At 41.1% G+C, this 7500-nt stretch overlaps 1 protein-coding gene across 1 annotated transcript in view; it reads left to right on the top strand.

Moving 5' to 3' along the window:
* LOC143028784 (NACHT and WD repeat domain-containing protein 2) overlaps positions 1–7500 on the top strand; it is a 134147-nt gene that overhangs the window by 44317 nt on the left and 82330 nt on the right. The gene's annotated exons all lie outside the window — the stretch shown is intronic.

Raw genomic sequence — 7500 nt, 5'->3', positions numbered from 1 at the left:
CCAATTACTCCCTCTCCTAATCCGCTCGATGAAGATCCTCCCATAAGCCTTCCCAACTACAGTTAACAAGCTGATCCCTCTGAAAGCACTGCACTTGTCCCCCTCTCCTTTGTAAAGCGGAACTATACATGGACTCCTCCAATCCTCCGGCACTCTACCCTCTCTTAAACAAACAGTAAATAACCTCACCAGCCAGCCCACCATAACTGTACCTTCTTTCTTCAGACATTCCGCATGTCATCCATCCAACCCAGGTGCCTTACCTGCTTTCATCATCTTAGCTGCTGCTTTCACTTCATCTTTCCCTATTTCTCCTCCATTTTCCTCACTCATCACTCTCATTTTCTTACCGCTTCCCACTACAACTACCTTTCCCTTCCCATCCTCCTTCACATTTAGCAACTCCCTAAAATACTCTGCCCACCGTCCTCTCACTGCCTTCTCTTCCATTATCATCTCTCCATCTGTACATTTTACCTTTTCTTCTCTACTTGATTCGCCTCCTCTTTCTCTTTTCATTTCTTTCCAAAACATCTTTTTATTACTTTCAAAAATTTCTGTCATACTCTTACCCCATTTCCAATCTGTTCTTCTCTTTGCCTCCTTTATCTTATGCTTTACTTCTCTTCTCTTTACTTTGTACATCCCATACGATTATCTCGTCCTAATTTGTAGCTAATCTATGAAAGCCTGCTTTTCATCTACACCCTTTTTCGCTTCCTCATCTCACCACTCACTACCCTTCCCTCTATTTCCTCCCGTCCTCCTTGTTCCACACACCATCTTTGCACACCTTATGACTCCCTCCTTGAACCATCCCCATTCCTCCTTCACTACTAGTTCTACTCTATCCTTCACTCCTTCCCACTCCTCTCTCAACTTCTTCTTATACTCCTTCTCCTTTTCTTTCTCAGTTAATCAGTTTACTCTAAGTACCTCCCTACCTTCTGCCCTTTGCCTCTTTCTCCACTTATTCTCCACTCTCAACTTACCTTCTACCAAGAAATGATCAGATATTCCCCCACTCTCTCCCCTTAGAACATGTACATCCTTAACTCTTCCTACCATACTCCTGGTCACCACTATATAGTTCATTAAAGCTCTATCTGCCACCCTTCTATCCACCAGCCTCTCCCATGTGTACTTATGCTTGACTTTCTTCCTAAACACTGTATTTGCTATCATCAACTCTCGAGATACATCTCCACCTTCAACTCTCCACTACGATTCTTTCCTGGAACTCCATACTTTCCAATTACTCCGTCTATTTTTTCATTTCCTACTATAGCATTAAGGTCTCCCAATACAATTACATTCACATTTCTACCTACTCTCTCTATGCACTCATTTAAATTAATCCAAAATGCCTCCCTTTCCTGTGCGCTCTTCTCACTACCAGGCCCATACACACTTACAAAATCCCACATTTTCCTTCTCAGCTTCACCTTCATCTACATTAACCTTGAAGAAATCTCCTTCCACTCCATTACACGCTTACCTATCTCTTCACTTACTAGTATAGCCACCCCTTCTCTCCCTCGTCCCTCCTCCTGAGAACCTCCCAACTACACTCCTAAACTCACACTCGCCCCTCCCTTTCAACTTAGTTTACTCAATGCCAACACATCCATCTTTCTTCTCAGAAACATACTGCCTATCTCTTCTCTTTTACTCTCATCTTTACCACATCCATGCACATTAAAAGACCCAAACCTTAGGGTACTGGTCGGAAAACTCCTAGGCCTTCTTATGTCTTTATTTATTTATTTATTTATTTATTTTTAGGAATGTCCCCTTTAGGGCTACAGGTAGCAGGATTCCTAGTCCTAACCCCCGTCCCGTTTTTGTTGCCTCGTACGACTCAAGCGGGAAAACTTTGTAGCAGCATTCTTTTCCTTCACCACAGGGTAGGCGAAAGGAGGAAATGAATATTCAGAGAAATGATAAAGGGGTAGGGGGACAGCATAACGGAGGGACAGTCACAATGTAATAAAAAGTGTCATCATTTCTATAAGAACAGAGTCTTTCTCTATCATAGACAAAATGATGTGTGGCTCTGGTCTGTAGGGGCGCCCCATATAGACCCTAAAGTATCAACTGCATGCTACTTTGCCACAATAACACGAGGCCAATACTCCAAACGGGTATATATATATATATATATATATACATATATATATATATATATATATACACATATATATATATATACACATATATATATATATCACATTAAAACCACTGTTGGAGTAGAAAAGACTGGAGACGGGGAATCTATATATTTCGAATGCAAACTGCAATCCTCTTCAGTAGTTGCAGTTTGCAATCCAAATATATAGATTCCCCGTTTCCAGTCTTTTCTACTCCAACAGTGGTTTTAACGTGATTGACAAATATGTGATTACATTTCTCACCTGTAATATATATATGTATATATATATATATACACACACACACACACACACACACACACACACACACACACCCCCACACACACACACACACACACACACACACACACCCACACACACACATATATATATATATATATATATCTATCTATATATATATGTGTGTGTGTGTGTGTGTGTGTATGTATATATACAGTATATATATATATATATATATATATATATATATACACTAGTAAGTGAAGAGATAAGTAAGTGTGTAGTGGAGTGGAAGGAGGTTTCATCAAGGTTGATGTGGATGAAGGTGAAGCTGGGAAGGGAGATGTGGGTTTTTGTAAGTGCGTAAGGGCCTGGTAGTGAGAAGAGCGTAGAGGAAAGGAAGTTTTTTGGGTAGATATAAATGAGTGTATAGAGGGATTAGGGTGAAATGTCAATATAGTAGTATTGGGAGACCTGAATGCTAGTCTAGGAAGCGAACCAATAGACGAAGTGATTGGAAAGTATGGAGTTCCAGGTAAAAACCGTAGTGGAGAATTGATGGCGGAGATGTGTCTTGAAAGAGAGTTAATGATAGCAAATACAGTGTTTCGGAAGAAAGTCAAGCATAAGTACACATGGGAGAGGGTGGTAGATGGAAGGGTGGTAGATAAAGCGTTAATGGACTATATAGTGATGACCAGGAGTATGGTAGGAAGAGTTAAGGATGTACATGTTCTAAGGGGAGAGAGTGGGGGAATATTAGATTGTTTTCTGGTGGAAGGTAAGTTGAGAGTGGAGAATAGGTGGAGAAAGAGGAAAAGGGCAGAAGGTAGGGAGGTACTTAGAGTGAACTGATAAATGAGAAAGAAAAGGAGAACGAGTATAAGAAGAAGCTGAGAGAAGAGTGGGAGAGAGTGAAGGATAGAGTAGAACTAGTAGTGGAGGAGGAATGGGGGTTGGTCAAGGAGGGAGTCATGACGTGTGCAAAGATGGTGTGTGGAACAAGGAGGGCGGGAGGAAATAGAAGGAAGGGTAGTGAGTGGTGAGATGAGGAAGCGAAGAAGGGTGTAGATGAGAAGAAACAGGCATTCATAGATTGGCTACAAATTAGGACGAGGGAATCGTATGAGAGGTACAAAGTAAAGAGAAGGGAAGTTAAGCATAAGATAAATGAAGAAAAGAGGAGAGCAGATTTGAAATGGGGTAAGAGTATGACAGAAAAATTTGAAAGCAATAAAAAGATGTTTTGGAAAGAAATTAAAAGAGGAAGAGGAAGCGAATCAAGTAGAGAAGAAAAGGTAAAAGGTGCAGATGGAGAGATGATAATGGAAGAGAAGGCAGTGAGATGAAGGTGGGCAGAGTATTTTAGGGAGCTGCTAAATGTGAAGGAGGATAGGGAGGGAAAAGTAGTTGCAGTGGGAAGCGGTAAGAAAATGAGAGTAAGGAGTGAGGAAAATGGAGGAGAAATAGGGAAAGATGAAGTGAAAGCAGCTGTTAAGATGATGAGAGCAGGTAAGGCACCGGGGTTGGATGGATACCATGCAGAATGTCTGAAGAAAGGAAGTACAATCATGGTGGGCTGGCTGGTGAGGTTATTTACTGTTTGTTTAAGAGAGGGTAGAGTGCTGAAGGACTGGAGGAGTCCCTGTATAGTTCTGTTTTACAGGGGAAAGGGGGACAAGTGTGAGTGTAGTAGTTTCAGAGGGATCAGCTTGTTGAGTGCAGTTGGAAAGGCTTATGGGAGGGTTCTGTTTGAGAGGATTAGGAGAGGAATAGAGGGAGTAATTGGTGAGGAACAGTTTGCATTTAGGACAGGTAGGGGTTGCGTTGATCGGATTTTTGTGGTAAGACAGATATAGGAGAAATCTATAGGAAAAGGTAAGGATGTTTTTTTTTTTGGCTTTTATGGATCTGGAAAATGCTTATGACAGGGTAGACAGGAAGGCACTGCAGATATATGGGATAGGAGGGAAGCTGTTAAGAAAATTCAAGAGTTTTTACGAGAGTAGTAGAGCTTGTGATAGGATTAGAAATGGAGAGAGTGAATGGTTTGAGGTAAAGGTGGGACTTCGTCAGGGATGTGTTATGTCGCCCTGCCTGTTCAATCTATACATGGATGGGGAGGTGCGAGAGGTGAATGCAAGGGTAGTGGGTCAGGGATTGGAGATGATTAAAGAAAATGGAGAAAAGTGGGAGATAAACCGGTTGTTGTTTGCTGACGACACTGCACTTATAGCAGAATCAGATGAAGTATTGAGGAAGTTGGTGACAGAGTTTGGGAAGGTGTGTGAAAGAAGGAAGTTGAATATAAATGTGGGCAAAAGTAAGGTGATGAGATGTACAAGGGGAGAGAGTTGCAGCAGGCTGGAAGTGAGCATTAAGGGTGAGTGACTGGAGAAAGTGGATAGTTTTAGATACTTGGGTGCGAATGAGGCAGGAAAGGGAGGAGTGGAGGTGGAGGTAGAATGTAGATTGAGAGAAGCGAGTAAATGCCTTGGTGGATTAAAAAGTGCAATGAGAAATAGACATCTAGGAATGGATGCTAAGAGGAGGTTTTATGAAGGAGTGATTGTGCCAACAGCACTGTACGGGGCAGAAACATGGAACATAAGAGAGGAAGAAAGGAGTTTGAATGTGTTTGAGATGAGGTGTCTGAGAATTATGATATGGGTTACTAGGCTAGATAGAGTGAGAAATGAGGAGGTGAGGAGGAGAATAGGGGTGGAAAGGGAGCTGGGAGATAGGGTTGATGAAAGAGTATTAGGATGGTTTGGACACATGGAGAGAATGAATGAAGAAAGATTAGTAAAAGAGGTGTGGAAGGCAGAGGTGGAAGGAGTGAATATGAGTGGGCGTCCTAGGATGAGATGGATGGATGGGGTAAAAGGGGAAGGGCGGAGAGGACAGAATATAGGGGTGAATGGAGAAGGGTTGTGTATGGAAGATGCTGTGATGCATGAGGGGGAGTGGGTGGGGGATGGTGGGTGAGGAAGTATGTATGAGAAAAAAATTGACGCAGCCCGTGGGGATTTCTCCCCGTCTTCTCCTTTTCTGCATGAAGGGACGGAGAGGGGGGGTTGCCGAATATATGAAGCGGCCTTGCTGTGGATGTGCTGTGTTTTGCGACACTGTTTCTGACCCAGGGCAGTGGACAGGATGGAGGGATGACCCGTCATCCAGGAGGTGCTAAGATAAGAGGGAGGGAGGAGGATGGAGGGGAGTGGAATATGTAGGGAATGGAATGGGTGGGAAAGGTTTCTATGCCTTTTTCTTTTTGGCTCCCCCCCCCCCACCGTGTAAGGGAGAAAAAGCCTTTGGTATATGTATGATACATACATATATATATATATATATATATATATATATATATATATATATATATTATGCACACTACAGACAGAAAATGCACAACGGACATTCTCTCTACACACATAATCTTGCACATACCGTACAATGTTTGATCTAACACCATTCGTGTTTAGTTTACGTGTTCTATTTTGGATACATTGACCTCTTCGTTTGGAGACTGGCAATAATTGGACCTGGACTAATTGAGGCCCCGTTTAGTCCGAGATTGTGACTTTCAGATTGTCTTTTGTTTGCAAAAAACAAGTTTTACTGCACTAAAGAGGTTAATGCCATAGTTGTTAACATCAAGTTATTTGGATTAGGTTGTTATTTACTCATTTATCTATTTATTCATCTATCTTTTCATTTGTTTTATTTATCTATCTACTTTTTTTTTTTTTTTTTTTTTTTTTTTTTTTTTTTTTTTTTTTTTTTTTTTTTTTTTTTTTTTTTTTTTTTTTTTTTTTTTTTTTTTTTTTTTTTTTTTTTTTATGTCTAGTCCTAATCCCCGTCCCGTTTTTCTCGCCTCTTACGATTCAAGAGGAAAGACTTGGTGGCAGCATTCTATCCCCCACCACATGGTAGGCGAAAAAAGGAAATGAATATTCAAAGAAATAGTACAGGACAGTAACAAGGGATTGGGGGACAGTATAACGGAGGAACAGTCGCAGTATAATAAAAGTGACACCATTTCTCTGTGAAGAGTCCTCCTCTTTCACAAACAAAATGAGATGTGACTCTGGTCCGTAGGGGCGCCCCATATAGACCCTAAAGAAGCGTTTCTTAACCTTTTTCGACTTCAGCACCCCTTTTGGTCAGGTCTAAACAGTCCAGCACCCCCTACCATTGGCTAACACCTAGTTACTATAAAGATAAAGTAAAGATGTATGTGACCTTCCCCAGCACCCCCTGAAATTTATTTCAGCACCCCCTGGGGTGCTAGCACCCCAGATTAAGAAACGCTCCCCTAAAGTATCAACTGCATGCATGCTACTTTGCCCAGACGGGAGGTAAGAGGGTGGAGGGGAATGGAGTGTGATAGGGATGGAATGGGTGGGAGTGGTTTTTATGCCTTTGTTTTTTTTTTTGGCTACCTGCCTTATAACGGGGAAAAAAGCCTTTGGTATACGTATGTACTCATTTATTCTTTTATCAACTAATTCATTCACTTATTCGTTTATTTATTTACTCATTTGTTAATACATTTATTTGTTTATTGATCTATCTATTTATTCTTTTTACTTAACTTTTCTATGAAATATTAAAATTCCATTTACCAATATATACCGTTGGTGAACATTGGTTTTCGATCTCAATTTTACTTCGTGGACCTGAATTTGAATCTGACGAAGACCGATGGTTGACACTTGGCCTGACAGACACAGTCAGTCAAGTCACTGGCTGCAGCGAAGCGCTTCCCAAGATAAACCTCCCTGCTCTTTTTTGTTTTGTTTTTTCTTGGTACCTTTGTTAACTATGAGCGCACAATAATTTAGTAAGATAGATGTGACGAGGGAAAATGCGACTCCTATCGCGCAACACTAAGTTGAGGCGTGACGACTCCGGATCCTGTCTTAAGGGGTTATCACACTGGGTTTTCACGGGCTTCAGCAACGCCGACAAATGAGAATTCGTTTGAGTGAAAATGACTTAGGTTACAATATCATATTTTTCGTGTCCAAATATCAAATTTTCTTTCCGTCATGAATAACAAAGCTGAATGATTGTAAATCTATACGAATGTTGGACATACTGTTGAAAT

This window comes from Oratosquilla oratoria, chromosome 1, assembly GCF_046742065.1.
Source record: "Oratosquilla oratoria isolate Oo_2021 chromosome 1, ASM4674206v1, whole genome shotgun sequence".
NCBI classification, from domain to species: domain Eukaryota; kingdom Metazoa; phylum Arthropoda; class Malacostraca; order Stomatopoda; family Squillidae; genus Oratosquilla; species Oratosquilla oratoria.
The sequence above is the reverse complement of the archived record's forward strand: the minus strand, read 5'-3'. Positions and strand labels throughout refer to the sequence as shown.